The 27,177-nt window shown below is 35.9% G+C and overlaps 1 protein-coding gene across 2 annotated transcripts in view; it reads left to right on the top strand.

Moving 5' to 3' along the window:
- The first annotated feature begins 1,252 nt into the window (after positions 1-1,252).
- Positions 1,253-27,177, top strand: part of LOC121379294 (diencephalon/mesencephalon homeobox protein 1-like) — a 67,294-nt gene continuing 41,369 nt past the window's right edge. For both annotated transcript variants that reach the window (XM_041507840.1, XM_041507841.1), the window contains exons 1-3: positions 1,253-1,440; positions 6,904-7,123; positions 8,253-8,270. The gene's annotated coding sequence lies outside the window, so the exon portion shown is untranslated. The remainder of the gene's footprint in view (positions 1,441-6,903; positions 7,124-8,252; positions 8,271-27,177) is intronic.

Raw genomic sequence — 27,177 nt, 5'->3', positions numbered from 1 at the left:
TAAATTTATGCTAAATCTACTTTTTTGTATATATATCTAGGGGGCGGGACGTAGCTCGGCGATAAAGCAGGGCCGTAGCTAGGATTTTTTGTTTGGGGGGGGGGGGGGGGCAACTGAGTAGTTAATAGTCTAAAACTCCTTAAACGGTTAAGAAGAGAATTTTCTTTAAATTTCTATAATGCTTTCCGCTAGCTACGGCCCTGTAAAGTGCTTTTCTGGTGCGCGATCGGTGTCGGTGGGTCTATTGGGCTATTTCTCGTTCCAACCAGTGTATCCCGACTGGTTTATCAAAGGCCATGCTGTGTGCTATCCTGTCTATGGAATGGTGCATAAAATATCCCTTGCTATTAATGGAAAAATGTAGCAGCCTTTTCTGTGTAAGACTTTAAGCTAAAATTACCAAATGTTTGATATCCAATAGCCGATTATTAATAGGCTTAAATCAATGTGCTCTGGTGGTGTCGCGAAACAAAACAAACAAACTGTATATTTCGTAACATCATAGACGCTCACCGATGCAGAGAAAACTATGGAATAGCAGCCCGCTTATCGGTTTTAAAATGGAGAATATAACGAGTATAGCCAAATGCTATCGAAGAATGGCGTTTGACAGTAAGAGCCCTAATGTTGATGGTCTAGTGTAACTGGATAAATGATATATATAAACTGCGAGATTCCACCTATAAAGTACATTCACTTAAAGCGACAGTCTAAATTTTGCAAAATGTAAATATATATATGACGGTACGATATATATATATATATATATATATATATATATATATATATATATATATATATATATATATATATATATATAAAGAAACAAACAAGCAAACAAAATTAATTTAAAAAAAACCATCCAAATAATTTCATTTTACTACTTTAAATTTAGTGGTTTTTCATATATTTATTGAAACACCCAGTAATGACGCTACATTGTGAATTTGACCTCCCCCCCCCCCCCTTCCAAAAAAAAAGAAGAAAGAAGATAAACAGGTCTAAATAAATAAACAAGATGACTGGTATTTTAATGCCTAAATGTTTTTATGCTCTTTCAGTTTTTTTACATCATCAATTGATTATTACTGCACATAGTTCTGCGCGGATAGAACGGGGGGGGGGGGGGGGGGGGGATACATTTCAATTGTATTTCGACCTTTACGAAAATGGCCGGAAACGTTACCATAAAAACGTGACGTCAACAATACTTTGGTGTGACATCAACAATACTTTGGTGTGACGTCAACAATGCTTTGGCGTTTTAATATGCTTATTGATGTCAAAGCCATACTATGTACATTCTTCAGAATATTATTTAAAATCAGAAATGTGCCAACATATCGTTGTTTGACTTTTATAAGCATATTTATTTTAAATATATAATGTATATGGATCTAATAATACTTAATGACGTGCTGAGAGGATGGATCATCAGAGGTAAGTGTTTGTTTGTTTGTTTGTTTAAGGGTGTTTGAAGTGCGCGTCCCCTCCAAACTCCATGTTCCCCGAAAAACTCCAGTATTTAGCAGATGAACTTAAAGTTTTTGTTTAATAACAACACTAGAGCACTAGAGTTCCAAACATTTGATAATGTTGACATATAATCTTAATGAAAATCCGCTTCATTTTCCCATTGATTGATTAAAAACATATTTTACTGTACCTAGAACAAAAGAATCGGGCACAAGTATGACAACTTACGAGGCCCTCTTCTATATACACACAATATATGTATCGCGACCTATATTACATAGCTGTAAATATAAACTACATGTAAACAGTTTTCCCATTAGCAGCAAGGGAACTTTTATATGCACTTTCCCACACACAGGGCAGTACATACTACGGTCTTTGATATACCAGCCGTGAGACATTAGTTGCGGTGGGGAAAAACCCAAATCAGAGCTCTTTTTAGGGCCGTAGCTAGCGGAAAAAATCCGTAAAGCATTATAGAAACTTAAAAGAAAATTCTCTTCTTAACTCTTTAAGGAGTTTTAGACTATTAACTACTCAGTTGCCCCCCCCCCCCCCCCCCCCAACAAAATCCTAGCTACGGCCCTGCTTTTGCATTGATGTTTATAATCTATTTGTCTATTCTATTTTAGAACAGTTTTATTTGGTTACAAAAGCTCAATTCTGTAAAATTATAAACAGTATACCAACCTGCAATTTCCCTGAACTTTATTCTTAAAATTAATTCGGTGCTTTAACATTATTTCAGAATTTTACATTGCGAATCATGTTTCATTGGATATGCATGCTATACATCGAATTTTGAAATATGAAATTAAATAAGGCTGAGCGACAACGACCCAGTGTTGAATAAAATAATTTAATTAATCTTCAAGATAACTGATTTATAAAATTAAACATTAAACAAAATCTTATTCACAATGCGTTAGATAAAGTTTTCAAAAAATGTCCATGCTATATTTTGTTTAAAAATGCAGTAAAAATGCATTGCATAATATTGCCTACGCAGAGTTAAGTTGAAATTGTTTTCGCATTTATTATTCTTACCAGAATTAAATAAATAAATAAATAATTTACCCACCACATAACTCAAAGTAATATGTTTAAATTGTGCTTTTAAATTTAGAACAACGAAACAGTGCATGCTCATTTAACAAGAATTCAAACATCGCATGAACATATATTTAATTTGACGCACAGAAGTTTTAAACAACACCGTTTGTAAAGAATTTGCAGGACACAGCATATTTTTGTAACACTTTTACGTCACCAAAATATCTAGTTTTAATAGTTCTATGCATTTCCATCATAACGGGACTGAAAACCGAACTATCACAAGAGACCATTCAACGAATTTTGCAAGGACGTGTAAAGATTTGGGAACAAACTTAAGAAAAACTCACGTTTGTTCAATACTTTAAATTCTAGCAAATGCCAGAAGGTGTCTGTTGAGCGGAGTTTGTAGAATTATATTCATAGACACCAACAGATTTGTAACACGTTAGACAATGGCCCGATTCACGGACGCAGCTCGTACCAACAATTTGCGCCATGGCAAGAGATTCCGAACTCAGAACGAATAAACTAAAGGGAAGATATCACGATTTTTCCTAGAAATTATCAATATTGCCTGACAAATCTCTACAATGGGGATTTTTTGTAAATTTCGCCAGTTGTTTATTCGTGTTATTTATCAACGGAAGCTTCGACGCCTGCAATACACACTGACTTGTGGCTTTTTTGCGGATTTGTTAACATGCATGTCATATTTCTTCGCACCAATGCCTATCTTGCCAGTGTGGAGTTTGCGTTGCAGATTATGCATGCGATGGAACGCCGGGTTAACAAATGCGACGAAACATTGAACTTCATTAGATTAAAGGAAAGAAAAAGAAAATACTGAATATTTGTTTCGTCATAGTTTAGGACATTTTAAACTTCGGCTATTTGATGTCTAACTTATGGTTACACGCGACAGCCGAGGTACATTGGTTGGAACGGGAAAAACTCGAGTCCTACCGCCGCACCTCGGCGAACTTTCTACAATCAGGCCCTTAGGAACGATATCTGGAGATATCTAGTGTGGGCTCAAAACTGCCATAGTTCGTGGGGGTGGGGGCGGGGGCGCACAAGCGATATTTTAATATTTATATAGAGTAAGACAAAAAAATCATACATTTTCGCCTCCTGTTCCTTCGGGCCTGGCAATTGAGGTATATAACCTATCCCTTTCATCAGATTAAAACAAGCATTATTCTACAAAGTTCACTAGAGCACATTGACTGTTTAATCATCGGTAAATGGATGCCAAACATTTGCAATTATTAATAGTTTTAAGAGAAAACATGCTACATTTTTCAATAGCAGCAATGGATCTTGCACTTTCCCACATACAGGACAGCACATACTACGGTCTTTGGTATACCAGTTGTGGGGCACTGGTTTGGATGGGAAAAAACCCAGTCAACTAATATATACACCGAGAGGATTTGATCCTTCGACCGAGGCACTGAGACGACTGGCGTACCGACTGTGCTACAAGCGTCATAAGACGATAGCATAATTCCTGTGACCTGCAGTGTACATAATGCAAGGTTCAGACTACCAATTACCAGCACAAGGTTGGCCAAATTTCTGTCACGACTTCTGCGACTGTCCAGTTGCTAGTCTGAGCATTCTTACAACTATACCGGCTTCGGTGGCGTCGTGGTAGGCCATCGGTCTACAAGCCGGTAGGTACTGGGTTCGGATCCCAGTCGAGGCATGGGATTTTTAATCCAGATACCGACTCCAAACCCTGAGTGAGTGCTCCGCAAGGCTCAATGGGTAAGTGTAAACCACTTGCACCGACCAGTGATCCATAACTGGTACAACAAAGGCCATGGTTTGTGCTATCCTGCCTGTGGGAAGCGCAAATAAAAGATCCCTTGCTGCTAATCGGAAGAGTAGCCCATGTAGTGGCGACAGCGGGTTTCCTCTCAAAATCGGTGTGGTCCTTAACCATATGTCTGACGCCATATAACCGTAAATAAAATGTGTTGAGTGCGTCGTTAAATAAAACATTTCTTTCTTTCTTTCTTTCTTTCTTACAACTATATTCTCGTCGTGTAACCCATTAGTTGTTAATCTGAGCGCACCCGTTGTAAGTCGGGAGTTTGGAAAATTAGAACGCAAACGTTGAGTTGGCCAACTTCGTCGTGACAGTTCACAGTCTGTGCCTAGCATTAGATCATATGAGTAATTAAATGCATATACATGTAATTGTATATTTAAAGAGTATTTAGACGAGAACGACTCTAGCGAGAGTATAATTTATTATTTATCCACAAATTTAAATTACTAACTGATATGAAATATTATGATTGTTCGCTGTTCATCAGGAATCGACCATGTTCAGTGATCTAACGGCTAATCCATTTAATCGGCATTTTCATTTCAACTTATTTTCGGGCTTATATCCAATTAAGGTTCAAGCACGCTGTCCTGGGCACGCACACCTCAGCTATCTAGGCTGTCCAGGACACATGGTTAGTTGTTAGTGGTTAGTGAGAGAGAAGAGGTTACCTACAATTTGGTTACCTACTTTAATATAGCGAGCGATTGCTTTTCTGTACGTGTTTTACGCCCAAAATACACAGAAGCTGGGTCTGGGTCTGGCAAACATGGCACCAGTCGAAAAAGAAACACACTGAAACACATCGCTTCTGTGCTGGAACGAATGAATGAAACAATGAATGGATGGATGGATGGATGTATGAATGAATGAATTGATGGATGGATGGATAGATGAATGAATGTTTAACGACACCCCAACACGAAAAGTACATCGGCTTTTGGGTGTCAAACTATGATAAATGGGTCTGCTGGCGTCAACTACAGATCTGGCAACATATGACAGAATATGTGCTATATTTTCACACTTAATAAACAACAGGAAAGGTATATATTATCATAATTATTTTTGTTTACAGAAGAAAATATATTTAAAGATATGAAGGCACTTAATACATATTGATAACATGTAACAGAACGGTCCTAGACGACAAAATTCACCAGACATGACGTATTTGCCACTCTAGTCAGACCCAGAACCAGATCTGGCTTCGGTGTGTGTTGGGCCTTAAGATGTCCAAGGTACATGCTCAGAACAGCGTGTTTGAACGGTAAAAGTAAAAATGATTAAATGAAAATCCTGCCTGTATGGGCTTTATAGTGACATGGACAAATGTGGAGCTGCAAAATCACTACACTGGCCACTCTATATAACTACTAACAACTAGAGAGACAGCCCAGATAGCTGAGGTCTTTGCCGAGGATAGCATGCTTGAAACGGAGGCAAGTACTATCGGGAGTATCGGTAAAGCATAACACGGACCCCGTAGAATCTTCGCTTGCCACACTCTATATCCTCCATACCCCTGCTTAATTTTGCCGTATACGCGCCTGTGAAAATTAATTGGATATAAACAAAAATATTATTTAAAAATCATTTAGAAAATCAAACAGCTGTTAATCACATTAAAAGAAATCAGTTATTACGTCGTCAAAATATCACATGTACTAAATAGTTTCCCTTCGATGTAAAAAAAAGCCCACAACAGCCACAAATTCAACCATTCGACAACTTTTCTTTACTTTCCTCGTCAGTTGATTGCAACATCAGAGATAGCTTAAATGTTAGTTAAAATAACTTTCCTTTTTATTTTAATTGATTTTCGTGTTTATACACAATTAATATGACAGACCCTAATTTTAAACACTATGTAATATTTTGTTCACTATTAGAGACGTTTTAGATAATTGAAATTAGACATTACTTAGATTTTATTGTTTAGAATTTCAATTTCTATACATGCAAGTGTTTCTGGTCAACCTGGTGTTTTTATTAACACAAAATGCTGTAGTCTTATTTTTAAGGGTATTTCTTCGTATCAACGTCACACACACACACACACACACACACACACACTCTCTCTCTCTCCCTCTCTCTCTCTCTCTCTCTCTCTCTCTCTCTCTCGCCATTAGTATATGTTAAACGCACGATATATGTTAATTAGTTTGTTTTGTTTAACGACACCACAATCACGTAGTCTTCAGAGGAAACCCGCTACATTTCTCCATTATAAGCAAGGGATCTTTTATGTACAGTTTTCCAAAAACAGGACAGCACATTCCACGAACTTTGATATACCAGTCGTGGTACATTGTAATGGAGAAAAAACAATCCGAGAATGGGTCTACTGAGGTGGTTTGATCCTATGACCCCATCACCTCAGGCGAGCGCTCTATCAACTGAGCTAGATCCTGTCCCACCCCACCCCTCCCCCTCCATATGTTAAACACCCGATTTGCAGTAGATTTAAAATGTGAGGTGGTGTTCAATATTTCTTTCCTTCTTTTGTTTCCCCATTCTGTTTACTTTTGCAGAAAAGGCGGCTCGTCTCGTACGACCAAGGTAGCGCCCACAACATGAATCAATATGTCGACAGCGAAAAGAAGAATTCGGGATAAGACATAATTCTCGGTTTGGTGCGAAATGAGACCCTAAAGACAGATTATCTCCATTAAATCCTTATTTTATTTAAAATTTCTCACCTTTTCGTGAAACCTGCAGCAAGACGCAGAAATAGCCGAAGAACAAATCCAGGTAATTTTAAGCTGTTTATTTTTCTAATTTAAAATCCCAATACGCTGTAGACACTGGGCTAACTTTCCCGTTGTGTTCCTGGTGTATTTTAGCGATTTAAACTGATTACTAGTATTCTAAAAATAATAAAAAGGCAAAAGAAATAAAGAAGGGGGCAAAACCAAAGAAGAAGATGTTAATATAATGGTGAAATATTTGTTTGAAAACTAATTAAAATATAAGTAATTTATTCCATCAAGTTTTATTAATTTTTACAACACATATTTAAGTTAGTTACTGATGTAATACATGATTGTAAAAATGTATTATACAGCAAGTCGCACATTTTTGTTTGTATTATACTTCACTTTATTAGCCGTAAACGTTCAGTCCATTGGTATTACACACATTAAATAACCTTATACATGTATAATGCATATATCATTAAAATGGGGGAAAACAGTGTACATTGTATGGAAAGTAATGAAAATATTCAATGTAAAATGTAATTTTAATTATCAATATAATAAAGAGTATGTAAATAATAAAGAGTATGTATATACTCCACTTACATATTATCACGTCTCTGTGTACTAACAGTACGGTATTTCTGATTGAGGACGGTTCCAGAAGTGATCACACCGTATGATAAACACACATTTTATTTTTGCAAAAAAATATACATTTTGTAGGCATACATACATATTTATATATAAAATAATATAATGTGCACATTGCGGGGAATGGTATGTAGCATCGGGTTACATTCTATAGTAAATGGGTAATACATGCATAGCAATACTATACAATATAATAACATATGTCATGTATCAATGTTGTCTGTTCTATGCGTGGTAGCAGTGTTCAAATACTTACACAATTTAATTAGCTGTTTTGAATTGTCGCTGGACAGCAGTTACGTTAATTTAATTGTTGATGGTTTATTATAATAAAAAGGTTTAATATATTTATCTCCTATGTTACTGTAGAAAGGACACACTAGAACAAAGTGATATTCGTCTTCTACTACATTCATATTGCATAGACTACAAATTCTATTATTCCTGTTAATATTGTGGTATCTGCCCGTTTCTATAAAGAGATTATGGGAAGATAATCTATATTTACTCAAAATATGTTTGTATTTCAGGGCAATAGGTTTCTGAAGGTAAGGTTGTAAGCAATAATTATTAACAACGAATTTGTATAACAGACATAGATTGGATAAATTGATCAGTCATTCTCTGTTTGAATAGTGATATAAATGTATTGCGATTTTCTGCATTTTGATTATACCATATGTGACCAAAACCAATAGTGAGAAGCAGGTCTCGTATTTGACTAACCCAGTTAACAGAACGTGGTTTTCTTATGCACTCGTCATATAGGGTGTTATAACACTCTTTCAAAATACAGTTATCTGTATTCAACAAATTTATCCAATATTTAACAATACGGATGTTCCTACTTATGTACAAAGGTGATCTACTTAATTCAAAATAGACCATCATATTAGTAGTGCTCCTTTTCACGCCTAAAATACGTTTACAGAATTGTAAATGTTACTATTTGCTTTGTTAAAACCCCAAACTTCACAGCCATAATTTAAAATACTGCTAACATATGTATCAAACAGTGATATTAACGTTTCTGTATTTAAGAAATAGTTATAGTTTTACCAAATAGAGCAGCCATAGCTTTTCTACCTTGGGGATAGGACATATCATAAGTAATCATTTATGCCTGGTGGGTGTACTACATGTTTTCCTATGCATAAAATAATTGGTTTAAACTTTAAATAAAGTTTTGTGGGTAGTGGATATGTAAAAAAAAACCCACCCCAAAAACAACAAAACAAAAACAAAACGTTGTTCAATTATGGAACTGCCCTAACAATGATTTTTGAATAATTAAAAATATATAATGGGACTTATCACTTTTTACTATTAACTTTAATTTCGCATGAGTTTAAAAAAAAAATTATGAATTTTTTCATTGTAATGTTTGTAGAAATTTAAAAGTGCTCTAAAATGACACAGCGCACCCTATATCGGTATATTAAATTTCTTCTGTATTTTCGACGTATCTTCGAGCGTCTCGCTTCCCCAATACACCTCGACTGGTATATAAAAGTCCGTCTATGTGATATTCTGTTTGTGGGATGGTGCATGCGTGTGTGCGTGTGTGCGTGCGCGTTTCGTCCAGAAATGTATGGGACTTACTAGACAGCTTAAACTCATTAATCACATATCTCAAATTATATAATACTAAAATAATTATTAAACATTTAATTCGAAACGTTTAAAAATAAAATAAAAATGATATTTGTTAGTGTTTAAAGATTTTGTTTGCGCTTTAAGAGAACACCGAAGACCAAGCCACCTTGTTTATTTTTAAGCTGTTTGTTTTCCTAGGACATGTGGTGCCGTGGTTAATCCTTCGGATATAAGGCTGGTAGGTACTGGGTTCGCAACCCGGCACCGGCTACCACTCATAGCGAGTTTTAACGACTCAATAGGTAGGTGTAAGGCCACTACACCCTCTTCTCGCTCTCTAATCACTAACTATTAATAACTAACCCACTGTCCTAGACAGACATCCCAGATAGCCGAGGTGTGTGCCCAGGACAACGTGCGTGTACCTTAATTGGATATACGCACAAAAATAAGTTGAAATGAAATAGTACTTACGACGTGCCCAAACCTCGTTTGGATATAGGTACGCTAATAAAGGAACAGTAACAGTACTTACGACGTGCCCAAACCTCGTTTGGATATAGGTACGCTAATAAAGGAACAGTAACAGTACTTACGACGTGCCCAAACCTCGTTTGGATATAGGTACGCTAATAAAGGAACAGTAACAGTACTTACCAAAGTAGCGCGTGCAAACATGTTGGAATGAGACAGTTATCGGAAGATAAAACAAACTCTTCATATTAAGAGTTTAAGCATACAGAACCGAAGGCTGATCCAAATTTGATTACGTAGGGAGGGGGTATTTTTATATTAGGGGTTGATAACCAGATCTGGTTATGTCTACTGTGTTGAAGTGGGGGCGGGATCTAGCTCAGTCGATTGAGCGCTTGCTTTCTTGGAGTGCTTGCGTCGTAGGATCGAACCACCTTAGATCCCTTGTTGCTAATGGAAAAATGTAGTGGGTTTCCACTAAAACTTCATGTGGAAAATTACCCAATGTTTGATATCCATTAGCCAATGATTAATAAATCAATGTCCTCTAGTGGTATCGTTAAACACAAACAAACTTTAACTTTGAGAAATTGAGTATAGTTCACTATTTTGTTTTCTTCTGTATGCACTCAACACATTTTATTTACGGTTATATGGCGTCAGACATATGGTTAAGGACCACACAGATATTGAGAGAGGAAACCCGCTGTCACCACTTTATGGGCTACTCTTTTCAATTAGCAGCAGGAGTCAAGCAATGCATTAAAAAAAAAAAATGTAAATAACGTTTTCGTTTCAGATTTTCTTTTACAATTTTTTAAATTACAAATAATGGTTTCCTGAAAACCATGACTCAGGCCAAGCTAGTTCTCGTTGTCAGCTCTTGATATATACCCTCGCTACCACACACGAAATAACATTTTATTTAAATCGTGTTTTTATGGCGGGGAAGATGCTGCTGAACCAACAGGCATGCAATAACAATTAAGCAGCACCCCGCCCCTCTCCACCTGGGTCCCCCATGTGATCAGTTCTGGAATGGTAAACATTTGTATAGTGGAAAATATTTAACCAGTTTAAAACATAACTGCTCGTTACCTCGAGGGGTCCGAAAAGAGAAGCAACTCCCTCCCTAAAACACCGTGGTTCCATTTTGTGCTTTTAAATATTTCTATTAAAAATAAATGCCACAAAAACCACTGATTTTTAACATCTGACCAGGTAGCTGACAATCGACCGTCAAGACTAAACACAAGTAGAATTTACACCTTCCAAGGTAAATTCACTGAACCTCGTCATATACGTTATTGTTCACTTCGACATTTTCCGTCAGCTGGTAAAGGGATTACACACCACCACTGCAGTCAATAAATCTATATATATATATATAATATATAATATATAATTATGGTGTAAAAACTGGGTTGATTCCTGCATCTAGAATTAATGCCATATCATGTGGCGTGTTGCTTGTATACTGATGTTTGATGAGAGCTGATTCTCATTTCGGACCTCTAGAAGCAAATAGTAGTAATATTTCAAACTGTAAGTGGCAGACCAAAACAGAACTTTATTATGCTCAAGGTTACCATTTGGTGACTTGTTTTATCATTATTGTTATTATTATTATTGTTATTATTATTATTATTACTATTATTATTATTTTAAACATACATAAACTATCGATCTTTGCAGTGGTCCACTGCCTGCCGCGGGGCGGGGAACGGGGGGTGGGGGGGGGAGACTTTTTGGGGATGGGAATGGGGGACCGGAGACGGGTTAAATGGACCGATAAGCGTAAGCGTAGGGTGTTTTGGCAATTTAGGAATTGTGATAGGTTGCCCCGGCTGCATTCCTTCCCTCCCCTCATAACCGGCGTGGACCCGCCTGTACGGGGGCGGGTGGCGGTCCATACGCTGAGATAAAATACATATCTATGAAATCTAGTTGAGTATGAAGATCACTTTTTTTTAAATTTTGCTCAAATGAGCTATTATTGGGGTTTGTTGGATAACACTTTTAGAATTGGCTTCAAATCTTCATTGGTTATCCAAGCTTCTCTTTTGTATTTGGACTCCCACACACAATGGCTAACTTTACCTTTAACCTTTTCGGCTTGCCAATCTACGTTATTAACAACTATTGTTTGTTTGGTCTTTTTTGTGTCCTATTTGTCTTCTTTTTCTTTTCTTTTTTGTGTTTTGTTTTGTTTTGATTGTTCCCATTTATTTTATTATATAATAATTATGTATATGTATACATTTTGTTATTTATCAATTAGCCAATATTAAACAAATCTTAAAGCCACAGTTCGAAATCCCCCTCCCTGTCATGGGCAGAACTCTCTGGCGAAGTCAGAGGTTGTGCCCACGACAAGCGAGCTTGAACAGTTCCCTGACAGAAGCATGCCAAAAATTACCCACACTCACACATATTTGGTGACGTAAGAGCAAGTTATAAGAGGCGAAAGTATTTTTAGTAGAATGACATCTAATCGCAGGGACTGTAATCTTCGTCTAATTTTACCGGCCTCGGTGGCGTTGTGGTTAGGCCATCGGTCTACAGGCTGGTAGGTACTGGGTTCGGATCCCAGTCGAGGCATGGGAGTTTTAATCCAGATACCGAATCTAAACCCTGAGTGAGTGTAAACCACTTGCACTGACCAGTGATCCATAACTGGTTCAACAAAGGCCATGGTTTGTGCTATCCTGCCTGTGGAAAGCGCAAATAAAAGATCCCTTGCTGCTAATCGGAAAGAGTAGCCCATGTAGTGGCGACAGCGGGTTTCCTCTCAAAATCTGTGTGGTCCTTAACCATATGTCTGACGCCATATAACCGTAAATAAAATGTGTTGAATAAAACATTTCTTTCTTTCGTCTAATTTCTGAGTGGTGGGATGCGTAAAACGTCTGAATGAAGTTAAAGACACTTAACCTATTTACTGGACACGGTTAAATATTTTCGACTACACAAAGAGCACCTCCAATATTTTGAGAGGTGATGCAATGTTTTACAGGGCACTTACAATGTTCGAAACTATTATCTAAAGTACTCTTCCACAGAAATACCAAGCTAACGAAGATATCGCATGTTCTCCGCTAAAAGCGACTAAATACATTGCTTCCATTTAGTCCAGGAACCAGGTCGATTTATCTATGTCGGAGAGTCAGGAAAGTTTGAACATTGATTCTTATGTAAAAATATGTGTAAATTTCAGATCTGCAACTCTTACTTGTCTAAAGCTGTACGTTAATTGGGAATTTGCATATTTTTAATGGTACGTCGAAGTACATTTGTGTTCGATCTGCTGCTACCACAAAATAATAGTCCACGGGACAGACACTAAATTTCAGTTATATGGGAGATTAAACTCTTTTAAAATGTTATTTGTGATGCTTAATATCCAAACTTTCCATTTTGATTTGCTGTACTTTCATACTTGGTCAATTTGACCTACATTTTCAACAAGGTCAAATGAAGGTCATTGTGTCTGAATATATAATATGCTGTAAATGACACTGCGACGGAACATGCTCTTAATTTGTTTTCGCCTGTGGCGATATTAATTGTTTTAGAGGGCTGTGTGCAGTTCCAAATTGCACTTAAGCCCAGATGGGCAACTTGTTACGTGATACCTTTGCGCGACGGTCGTCTAATACACACCCAGCCCAGATGCGGAGGCCATGTGGCTAGTAGTTACGTAATATCTCCGGTAGTGCTGTTTATGGCCAGGGGATTGCTCGCGGAATGGCGACAGCCAGTCTGACGATCAGAGAAAAATATGCCGGCGTGGTGGTTGTGGAAAATCCACATGATACGTGAGGTACCGCCTTGTACCCCCAGGCGATATTCGCTGTCTCTGAGAGTTTTGAATAAATAGCTAGGATTTTAGATATATCGAGGAGAAACATTTGGAAATATCCAGGGGAACGGACGTCGTCCACTGAACGATCTATATTAGTTCAGACGGGACTTTGGTAAATATATATTTTCTGCTCTGTGTATAACCTTGATGTGATTGATGTGACTTTAAATATTTTAATACTGTATTATACCAATATTATTTAGACGGTGCTGCCGGTCATCTGACGCAGTAATACTGTAGGCTCACTGTTCTATATATATTATTAAAGCTTAACCAGTCATCCTAGAGGACCTAGGTAAACTGTAGGTTATTGTCTTTATTGTGATAGATACCAGTATTAATTCTGTGTTACAAGGTTATTGAATGAGTAGTTAGGGTTAATTAAAAATTAACCAGTTAGGAATAGAGTTGAAATCCCTTTATTAATTAAGTTCTCCTGGAAGCGTTTCTCCATTATCACACGTGTGTGTGTTAGCGTTTCTCAATTATCACACGTTATTGAACGAGTAGTAAGGGTTAATTAAAAATTAACCAGTTAGGAATAGAGTGTAATTCCTTTATTAATTAAGTTCTCCTGGAAGCGTTTCTCAATTATCACACGTGTGGGTGTTGTGTCACGGTGAAGTGATTAGCATATTGTGTAAACTAGACACCTAGAGATTAACTAATTAAGTGATCAGTTCTGGGTTGTTATTATTTGTTGTTAATTAACTACTGCGGCAGTACATTTGTCAGCGTAGGTTAATACAGATTCCAAAGTGTATTGTGTTTTGTTGTGTTTTCTAGTGAACTAAACGTGCTATAATAATATATACTTTATATAAGATCGTATCTCTGATCATACCTAGAGACGAGCCACAGCGGGTATAACTGCCTGTTACAGAGAGATCTAATAGATATACAGTTAGGAGAGAGATTTGCACAATCGTGTTTCATTCAGTTAAGGGTATTATAGGATCCCCGTGACAGACACAAATCATTGGTTTCTTTTAATTCTATCCAATAATATATTTACAAATGTGCTACACAAAGTTCACTCTTCATAGATATGATTACATTAGATCATTACATTGTACACGTATACTGGGGAATCTTGATATTAAAATCAATTTATCTCGAAACAATGTGTTTACAAGTGTCTAAAACATTAATGGTACCCAAGCTTATTGAGATCTGTGCAGGGTAAGGTTTATGGTGAGGGTAGGCACCCATGCTAAATTGACCTTTATTGAGATCTATGTTGAGTATGGTTTGTGGTAAAGGTAGGTACTCATGCCATTTTGACCTTTTGGGTGTAATTTTAGAAGCTAGTTGGGGTCAAAATCGAAATGTTTAATTTTTGTTTTATCTGTAAGTCTATGTTCTTTCCTAAATGTGCTATTAAAGGTTTACTTTTGATTATTAAATGTATCTAATTGGTCAGTATAATCTGCATGTTAACTGGCAAATCTGGAATAAAAATGCATTTATTTTACACTATTAATTTCGTGCGATACATTCTTTTAGATACTGTATGTAACTTGGAAATCTAGAACGAAAAAAGCATTTAGTTTACAATACTAATTTCGTGCGATACATTCTTCCAGATACTGTATGTAGATAACTGGCTCTACAATGCATACAAACTGACAGGATATTATAATTTGTGTTGGTATAGCAGTTATAACAAATAAACCTGTGCGTTAGCTGGGAATGTGCATATTTTTAATTGTATGTCGAAATTGTTTCCTCTGTCAGGCACTACCCAAAGACAAACAAGTACTCACTAAATTGATTGTTTCTCAACCTGGATAAAGTCAAATGATATTTTGAAGTTAACTAATTGTTCCAAAGATGTTTATGAATAAAACTATGAAATATAAATTTATATACATGTATGTTTTGTTTAATCTTTGGTTTTGGTGTAGAATGAAATGAAATATGTTTCATATAATATTATTGGGAATTTAAACAGATCCCATCTGTCTTTCTAAACGACTAGGTAAATACAATTTCAGACACGTTTAGTTAGAAATGTGGACACATGCTTAATGCTATATAGTGTAAGGTACACAAAGAGGGTAGGTACCCCGTCATGTTAAGATCATTTAAAGTCATTTGGCACAAATTAAGGAAAATTATTATTATTATTATTATTATTATTATTATTTGCTTGTTTGTTTTTTGGGTGTGTTTTTTTGTTGGAGGAGTGGTTTAATATAATCAATATTTAATATATAATGTTATTATCTAATTAAAGACAATATCACTGTTTATTCTAGCAACAATTAAAATGATTACACTTATCATTCAACATGAACAATTGCCATATAACTGACCGGTTCCAATTTATGATTGATAGATAGCAGCACTGGATTGCAGTACCTGTGTATTCTGAAATACATATCTGCCTTGTTTTGCTACATTCAAGTTATTTTTCCAATCTCCATAAGCAGGAGGTAGACTACTGTCAAATGATGGAACGCTTTAAAAGTATGTTTAGAAATGAGCTCTTTTCAAATGTAGCTGAGACATTCTTGATGGTGGAAACGTCTCCAGAGCCTTCTCTCCTTCCTGGCTTTATCAATGACTCCGTATCACCATACAAATTATCAACTGGTTCAGGAAATCTACAATGTCTACTGCGATCCGTGGTATCAGTATGTTTCAAGTGGAGTATGTCCTGCCCAGTATTTGATGACTACCCAAATGGTATCAATGCTTCGTCTTTAGGGTGACCAGGATAGCAAACCGTTAATAGTGTTAAGTGTCTGCATTCAACCACAACTCGAGAATATGCTTCATGTTTGGATGAAAAATTATGTATATATCGCTACGTCATAAAATCCTATCTGGTTGAATGTGCCATTTTTGGATCTTCATCCATCTCCATGATGAGCCCATACTTACAAACTAATGTAACCCCATGTTCCATAGAATATTGAACAGAAAACAAAAAACATTGTTACTCTGATCCTGCATGATCAACTGGGATAATACTTGTGGCAAGGTAATACTACGTAGAGTGATAATTTTTAGACTGACAGTGTTCTTACCTTACATGTTTGATGGTTATGCTCTGATCTATGCACTAAACAAACCAATTGCAAACACATTTGTCAACATTGTTTTTCACCAAAAAAGATGATATTATCTTTCACACTTATATTGAGAAACAATGCATAAAGCTACCAACAAAAATCTAAGGAGTAGGAAAGAGAAAGGTAAATTTTGCAAAATTATAGATGTGACATTCATTTGACACAAGTGTAGTTCCAATGTTTCATTAATTATTAATGAAACCAACAGTGTTCCTGCCATTCTTAAAGAGTGGAACTGTTGTGGGCCTCCTGAACTGTGGTATATGTATGTTGTGTGTACGGAGCTACTGAATCAGATGTTGGGATTGATACTCAGGTTAAGGATATTAAAAAAACCCAAAACCCCAGATGTTCTGAAATACTTGGATGCCACCCAGTTATATGCGGGAAGACCTATATCCAACCATACATATTGATACATGTAAAGATTCTACAAATTAATAGTGGGGGAAGGATGTGTCACACGAAGTGAATATTGTCAAATAAACACATTTTTCATTCCAGATTCCCCTTAGTTTATATGAATATTGCCATATACCCGGTATGCTGATCAATTAGTCATAATCAAGAGTAAACCTTAAAAACACTTTTTAGAAAAGACTTGCTCTCATAGATATTAAAACAATGTAACAAAAATATTGATTTTGACTTGCACTGACATCTAAAATCACACCTAAAGTGACCTTTAAATGTCACAATGGTGTGAAAAACTACCTTCCCCACAAACCTTGCCTTAAACAAATCTCAATACAGATAAAACTTGCGTGTATACCTTCCCTGACCAATTATGAAAATCCAGCAAATCAAAATGCAAAGTTTGGATATTTAACGTCACAAAAAAACATTTTTAAAGAGTTTAATCTCCTCTATAACTGAAATGTGGAGTCTGTCCCGTTGACTGTTGTTTGGGGGTAGCAACAAATCGAACACAAATTGACCTTGACGTACCATTTAAAGTATGCAAATTCCCAATTAGTGTACAGGTTTAGACAAGTAAGAGTTGCAGATCTGAAATCTACACATATTTTTACATAAGAATCAATGTTCAAACCTTCCTGACTCTCCGACATAGATAAATCGACTTGGCTCCCGTACTAATTTACTAAACACTGATTTTGTGTGTGTGTGTGTGGGGGGGGGGGGGGGGGGGGGGTGGACTTAGAATTTCAGGAGGTCATTTGGCAGAAAAGAGTATAATTATGAATGATACTAGAAATGTTTTATGTTGCAAATTGTGATATCAAAGTGAATGACAAAGTTTGATTGATTTTATTTATTTCTCTTTTAAATTCTTAATACTAGTGTCACAAAATATCTTTATAAATCCGTTTACTTTAATATATTTACATATATTCTACTTTTTTTATAGAGCAAATTAAATTTTAATTAAAAATGTATTGAGTGTATACGAAATAAACAGTAGAATTACTAAAAGGTAAACGTTTCGATAGCCTTAGTCAGTAGTACATTTTCCTTTTAGTGTCAAATACGGATATAGTTTGAGCTAGACTGCCCCATCTCTGAGCCTATAGCGTGATTTTGTAACACCAGTGTGTCGCTTTGAATTCTCAGAATCTTAACACTGAATTATTATCTATGAATATATGTTCCTCAAGTTCTTCACCATTCATCCACAACTGTGTACAGCGGAGGTGGTCGCTGGTTTTACAAAGCAACATTGATTTCATTGGCAGGGCGAAGTGAAGCTGATCCAAGTGATATATATATACACTCGTATGCACGCACACGCACACATACATAGGCTATGAGCCAGACCCCAAAATTGTGGCCACCGGTATCATATGAGGGGAATAAGGTTCATATTTTCACAAGGTATATATCCCTAGAGTTAAAAAATATGTGATAGATTGGAATGGTGGTAGCTTTTAATATGTTATCACTCTTTGTATAAGCCTACCCTAAAATACACTGCAGATTTTTTTATTTTTTTTGATAAATGGAGTGCCAAATATATTTATTTGATGTATTTCCTAAATAAAGATTAATATTTTTAGATACATGGATTTGAAGGAAATTCATTAATTCAGTTAATAAAATATATTTTATGTGATAAACATATTTTTTTAAATATTGTTAAAATTGTTAGCACTACTACTTTCCCGAAAAAGGAAATTCCACAAATTAAGACATTTAAAATATATATTTTTAAATTTCTTGTTTGTATTTAAGGGTAATATTTAATGCAAATATGACAAGATATTTCACCAAACAGTTGCAAACGAATTTTCAAAACATCACAATTAGAAAAGCGTATATATTTTGATAACAGGACTTCTATTTAATTTGTTATTGTACATAAAGACACTGAAATTAACTTTTGGTATCGGTAAATCTAAATGTTACTTGAATTATTAAAGGTCATTTTGAGGTAACAAAAGTTCGAATTTGCATATCACCATATAAAAAAGAACGTAGGTGATTATGTGAAATACAGTAAAATTATTAAATATGTTTTTCTTGTTATTTTATTATTTTTATTAATTAATTAAAATATTGAAATAAAAGTACATATATGCATACGCGAACACACACACACACACACACACACACACACACACACACACACACACACACACACACAAGAATTATGTTTTAACCAGACTAAATGTAGCCATTTAGTATAAAAATTAGCAATTGGCTGATTTGGCAGTGGAAAAGCCCTGCACACACACACACACACACACACACACACACACACACACACACACATTAAAATATTTTTAAATCATTTAAAAATAAATAAATATATGCACAACTTATGAAAATTTCAGATAGGGGTAACAGTGCTACATTCTACATTCCAAAAACCCAAAGTGATTTCTTTTCGGGCTCCTAACTGGACACCATGACACAGGTGCAAAAATACGGGATCACCACGATGATATTTGCTATGGTGTGTGCCTAAAACACACCTGGGCTGGGGACGGGGCTGGGGCTGGGGCTGAGGCTGGTGAGTATGGTATCAGCTGAAAAAGAAACACACTGAATCAAATGTGACAAAAAACAAGGCATCTGTTTTAGCGTGAACCATAGATCTGGCAACAGACGACATAGAACATGATTTAACATAATTTGACAGCACCAGACTAACCAGATCCAGCTTTGGTGTGTGGTGGACCTTAGTTTCGCAATGTGTTGACGTTCGGCTCTATGACGATGTGGTCCATAAACCCTGGCCTAAAGTTACATGCCATTGACTCGATGGCTAAAGTAGATATTTGTCAACATTGAACACCAAGTGATGGGCATCTATATAGCTGATGCACGTATGAACATATATGGCTTCATCTCAGCAGAGAGACCATATCCAGAAAACCAAGGAAGCTGGTAAAGTTGCCTGTAAGACGAACCTGATGTGGATCTTTGCAGGACAAACATGTTCAGAGGGTCGGCGAATCCCAAGGTAGACCAGATTTAACATTAACCAAATGCCAAGCTCAGAAGATACTGGGTATCTTCCCTTCTCAATACACCAGCCACAAATGTTAACAACAGTGTTTGAAATCTTCAAACAGTCAGAACTAATCAGGGAGAAACTTATTGTTGAAAAATTATGGTAGTTATGGATCAAATGCTATTTGTAAAAGCTACTGAAAACATTTAGCACGTTTTAAACATTCTTCTAAGGTATCCATCATTGGGGTCCATGCTTGCAAACACTGCAATCATGTTGTCAGGGTACATAAGTACGTCTAAGAACCCATTACGAAATTAGTACTGTAAGGGGTATTTATAATGTGGATGAAGGACAATGTTTAAGGCAGCAGTGATTTGTTCATAATTCTTAGCATTGTCGCAGATTTGAACAGAATTTCAATGGTATCTTGTAAACGTTTACTCTTAGGTGAGTTGATAACAATGGGGATATATTTAATACAACACCTAATTCACAAGCATGGAGAGCTATCCATATACTGGATGTCCTACATACACATGCTAGAGGGTGTAATACATGCACTTGGCCTTCTGTGTGCTTTTCGTGTAGGGAACTAGAATATGCACCTTAATGCCATAAGAACTATGATCTCATGGTGTTTTGCCTATGGTAAGATCAACTATGCCAGGTACCTATATATAACCCCAAACTTTGGTCTGAAGACGAATTTCCCAGAGATGAATCCTGATAATTAAGCTTGAAACATGGGCCACTTCTCAGTGCAGATGTCTAGCAAAAACATTTTAGGTGGATCCCTGTGAACTAGACCACTAGGTTACAATAAAGATACTCCGACCCCTGGAGGCAGAGCCAGAACGTTGGAGTTATCAAACAGTATTATGAACAGCTAAACCCAGCAATACTTCCCTGGGTCAGTTAAAAGGAAATAAATAAAAATTTCGTCATACTTACTGACCAGGAAGCAGTATCAGCAGTTGTTTTTGTTATCAAAGGATATGCCAATTCACAGAAAAGTAGGACCTCATTAGTATTTCTACTGCAAAGGTAGCTCCCAGAGATATCGCCACCTTTAGTCTCATGAAAGCCTTAAAGTGTGAGAGACTAGAAAAAGACCCCACCAGCAAACCAATTCCAAAACCTAATGAAAACTAACATGGTGTAGAGGTTTAGCATTATGTATAAAAAAGACGTAAACGCAGAAAGGAGAGTGATCCCCATAAAAGCAGATTGTTTTTGTTTTGGTTGCATCCTTGTGGTGTAATAAGGACACAAACTCCAAGTGGATGGTATTTTATCTCAATTCCTTGGACCATTACCGTGAAATACTTAGAAGGATTAACAAAGCTACTTCAGCCACTAATTTGCCACCAAAGGTGCGGCAAGTGCTTTGAGATCGCTGACCAGCTTCGGGGAGACCCAGGACATTTTTTTTATTTGGGTCAGCAATAGATTCTCCTGGAGAACTAATACCACCAAAGTAAAGGCATTCACATGTCTCTTCTGTGTCCTCAGTGCATCACACACTAAGGTCAGTGATCTCATGTACATCCTGGTTTGTGTGACGAAAGTTGAGGTGGAAAGTTATAGACACTGCTTAAGACCTTGGTATGAAAAAATATTGAGGTGAGTGTCTGGAGCAACAACCGAATGTGCAGGGTGGATGATTGAATAGGAAGGAGCTGAGATTATTCTGGATCTGCTGGCTTCAAACTGTCCAAAGACGAGTACACTACCAAATCGCGTATGTGTAGCAAATAAATTACACTGATTATGTAGACTACTGGACTATGGGAAAGGTAGAAATGAGGATGAGGGAAATGAATATGATTATGATATTTCTTCTGAACACTTTACATTGTTCATTCATTCATTTATACTTATTTTGGTGCTTCTGCTCAATTAAGGTTCAGGCATGCTGTCCTGAGCATACACCTTAACTATCTGGGCTGTCGGTCTAGGACAGTGGGTTAGTAGTTAGTGAGAGATAATTCAGTGTAGTGGCCTTACACCTACCCACTGAGTCGTCAAACTCACTTTGGTTTGGAGCCGGTATTGGGATTCGAACCCAATACCTACCCGACAAGTCCGATGGCTTACCCACTACACAGCTGAAGTCGGTTTACAATAATTACAACATGTTACTATAAACGTCTATTTGATGTCAGAAGAATATGCTTCAACAGCAGCAGGGAAATGAAATACAATTTATTAAAATAATCAAAAAGTAGAGTTGTTTTCGTTTGGAGGAGGGGTAAAAAAAATTGTTCTACTGATTGTAATATACAAATTGCATAAAATATATTCAGTTATTTGAATTCCTCTATACAATTGCCACAAACATGTGTAATTGTATATATTCCAAAATTTGTATTAACATGTTAAAACTAAATGATGTATAAAAAACATTCTGATACTGAAATACTGCATTATTAAAAATTTATGCACCGCAATGTATGTATTACCAATGCTAAAATGTTCAACTTCAACATTTTATTAAATGTTTTCTGAAATGTTATTTAACATTACCACAGGTGTGACAAATGCCATTGACGATGACTGCTTAACGATAAAAGTAGCACTAATTTCAAATAGGTTGTTTTACCGTGTGTTGGTAGTATTGTTAAAACGATTATTTTAGGGTAAGATCAGGAAAAGGGTGATAATACTCAAAAGCTACCACTATTCCAATGCTATCACATATTTTCCAACCCTTGATATGCATATCTTGCATATCTTGCTAAACATTACTATGAGCCTTATTCCTCAAACTGATACCGACAAACCCTATTGGCTCATGGACTAACATACATAACACACACATACACACACTGACCCACACACTGACACACACACACATATACACGCACGCACGCATGCACACACTATTTCTTAATTAATACCTCTTTTCCATTAACAATAGATGTTGGAAGCTAACCTAAAACTGAGAGAGATTTGGGTGGGGTAATTGTTAATTAGCATTGCAACAGAAAGGGGAACACATATTTTATCATACCAGTTTCGGAGTTGATGAGGTGAGAGTTTAACGTCCTCCCGTCTATTTTCGCCGCCTTTGTGACTGTGTTCAGTTACGAACAATTCTTTTTTAAAATAAAAATTGAGTAATATATTAATTATATATAAGATGTCCATTTAAAATTTGTTGTAGCTACACTTAATAAAAAGCTCTGGTAGATAGCTTTGAAGTCGGTAAACATCTGTTCCATCTGTTACATCCTATAATACATTTAATAGAGTAGGATTTCATCTAAAGATTATAGAATTTCTATTATTTGCATTGTGAGCGCTTCTATAGTATGTGTGTATTAAGGTATTATGAAATCATTAGTGAAAAATCAATCCGTATGTTATGTTAAGTATCGGTATTTGTAATGTAACACAACGCAGGGCATCTGATCGGCATGCTGCACACCAGATGCTACTTATTTAGTTTCTTGCTGGAAATATAAAATTTAGAAATTTTATTGATATTTTAATTTTGTAAGAACCCCTAAAGGGAGAAATACAAATACAATTTAAAAAGCAAAACAGTTTGAACCTCGGTTAGATATAAGTATAAAGGTAAGCTGAAATTAAATATAATTTAAGGATTAATAATGTGATAAATTTGAATTCAACAATATAATAAGTTTGTATGGTTTTTTTTTATTATTATATACTTTATTATGATAATGTATGGCTATATGTAGTAGTGGTGTATTTTATTTTGCATTTACATATGTAAAGATTTTGGATTAATAGTCAGATGGCGCCAAGTTTAAATATACAAGTAAACTAACAATTCTGCGAGACTTGCCGAGCAAAACAAAAACCAATATCCTCCATCATTGATCTGTTACTATTTTTAACTAAAGTATGTTTCATTTAACGACACCACTGGAGCACATTGATTAATTAATCATCGGCTATTGGATGTCAAACATTTGGCAATTCTAATTCAGTCTTCCAGGGAAGCCAGTTACATTGTTACATTAGCAGCGAGGGAACTTTCACATTCACCCGTTCGAACAGGAAATGGAAACAAATAGGGTCTGCCCGTTGTTTCTGGTAGAGTCAAAAAAAGCACATTTTAAAGACCTGATTGAATAAAAATGAATGTTTTCGTACTGGCGCAAGTTTGTTTGTCACTGAGCTTTTAAGGTACTGGTAACCTCTTACAGCTGTATCTGTTATTCATCTAAAACTAACGTCTTGGTTGAAATAGTACATTTTTAAATCTAGTATCGGTTTGAGCTTTTATTGCCAATAAAGGACAGTATGACAACTACAATATCTCAGGATATACAGAAATGGATATTCTTTGGGACAATCTCTAAGTTCCAAACAGAAACATTTGTCTCTACTTTCAACCATTGGTACCGTACCGTGTTTAAAGAGAACAGTATACGTTCTAGCATGCTAGTTGAAGAGGACACTTTCAACCATTGGTACCGTACAATGTTTAAAGAGAACAGTATACGTTCCAGCATGCTAGTTGAAGAGGGCACTTTCAACCATTGGTACCGTACAATGTTTAAAGAGAACAGTATACGTTCCAGCATGCTAGTTGAAGAGGGCACATTCAACTATTGGTACCGTACAATATTTAAAGAGAACAGTATACGTTCCAGCATGCTAGTTGAAGAGGGCACATTCAACTATTGGTACCGTACAATATTTAAAGAGAACAGTATACGTTCCAGCATGCTAGTTGAAGAGGGCACATTCAACTATTGGTACCGTACAATATTTAAAGAGAACAGTATACGTTCCAGCATGCTGGTTGAAGAGGACACTCGCACCCACTGAGACGCGTATGATATCTGGTAAAAGTGAACTGAATGTCAATTAATCTCTGATTGAAGTCACGGACCACGCTTGCCGTGTAACAGGGCTTTATCAAAATGTGTTGGCTTCGTCTACTAGTGCTTTGCTCCTAAATTCCTCCGGCCACAAAGCGCACTGACAGGACTTGGGGTCAATATTGGGGGATCAAACGGACAGTGTTGGTGGCGAGCGACCTGTTTATGTACGGTGTCTGTCAGTATTGAACTGCACAACACGCTGAATCCACACAGGTACAATAATGTGATTTAGACCTCTCACAATTTAGTAAGCAGATTAGCGGAAGCAAAACATTCCAGCTAACTCAAAAATCTGACTAGGCCTTCGCGGCGAAAGAGTCGTGTAGCAAAACTAAACTCTTTTGTACGACTCTGTCAACAAGCAGACGACATCTCTATCCCTCTCGTCACGCGATGAGTCAATCCCATCTCAGGTGAATCTGACACTAAAGTAACTTTACATATTGTCTTCCGGTAAAAAAAAAACCCCCACAACAACACACACACACGAAGCCCAGCGTCCAGTGTCGTCATTTTGTGTGTTTGACTTTGTAGATTTATGCATTCTTGAGAGAGAGCAACAATAAAACAAATTAGTTTGATTAACAGAGAAACCCTTTCCAAATTTGAAAAGTCTTAAGACAGTGGCTTATAGAAACTAAGGGGGCGTGCGTTCTGAATTGCTGAATTATGACGCATGCGCTTTCACTGGCGATGGGGGAATGGTCTGTCCGTGTAAACTGATAATATATCATGCTATGTGCTGAGTTACAACTAACACGATAAAACAGCTTCTTCACCGTCATACAAATACAACTTGACTAAACACAGCTAGACTACATCAGACAAAATATAATGTAAGTACATTTTTATTTCATATTACCAACATTTTAAAATATTTTAATTTGCACAATTATTTATTATAGTATTATGAATACAGATAGCTAATGATGTAGTATTTTATTATTTTTAAAATGATTGATAAAATTAATTCTTTCATTTATTTTATGGTATTATGTTATGTTAATTAAATCATATTTTACTTAAAACAACCTATAACATATTTTTCTTAAATATTTGTTTCGGAAAGTAATAAGACAAACTAGGTTTAAGTGTTATATTATAATGCACAAACGTCTAATCATAATTTATTCAACTAAATACAGCAAAATATTTAAACAGTAAATTCTGTTTCAAATCCAAGATTTATTTAGTTCTTTATATTACCGGAACCAGCATCTGCAACAATTTGTAACACGTACCCGGTAGTTCGTTTTCAAAGAAGGAGAACAAGAAGAAGAAGGAGACGTTTATAACTTGAATATATTGTTTAGCATGCCTACAACTGTAGTATTCAAATAATATATCTTACGAAAATTCGTTTCGTAACTGGATAGTATTGAGCACTAATCCTGAGTTTTGTCCGCGTGTGTTAACTGAATGTTAATGCTGTGAGGATATTTTACAGTATTTCCATTCAGTAATTACTCTTGTGTTACAAATTGAAATCAAATGTTTCAAACCGCCGTTTTTCATATTTTTAGAAAATCGCAAAAATACACGGTTTCTACCAATATTTGCAATCGGACATTTGTACGCAATTTTGTTTTTTAGATTTGAGTTACTGGAGCAGGGAACAACTGGAGAACAGATATTTTAGGCGCATTTTGACAGTTTATGTACCAAGTTAAATGTATCATGAAAAACATATATGTATTCTTTTGTATGCACTTCAAATTATAAGATTTAAAACTATGTCTAAAATTCAAGTACTTTAAAACGGAGAACCGCTATACTCAAAACCTAGTATAATTGTCCAAAAAGAGAGTAAATTTCAATTCTTAAATATCACTCTTGCTAAGTGACTGTCTGTTCTAGAAAATCCATTTCCTTCACAGCTCAGAACATTCTAGAACACAATGAAGCTAAATGTGCAAGAATTCGTACGTTATAAACAAAAGTAAGAAAAAAAATTGGTACTATTTTAATAAGACACTATTCTTTAAGGAATATTGGTGTATTCTGTGTTGTTTTTGTTGTGTTCTGAATTAATAAAAAAGAGAAGACTAGAAGAAAAGTATTTCTCAAACGTCTACGCTTACAATATTAACTTTTAGACAAAGCGAATATACAGACAACTTCTTTCTTGCAGTTCACAAGTGTATTATAAAATTAATGTAA

Source organism: Gigantopelta aegis, chromosome 8 (genome assembly GCF_016097555.1).
Source record: "Gigantopelta aegis isolate Gae_Host chromosome 8, Gae_host_genome, whole genome shotgun sequence".
NCBI lineage: Eukaryota > Metazoa > Mollusca > Gastropoda > Neomphalida > Peltospiridae > Gigantopelta > Gigantopelta aegis.
The sequence above is the reverse complement of the archived record's forward strand: the minus strand, read 5'-3'. Positions and strand labels throughout refer to the sequence as shown.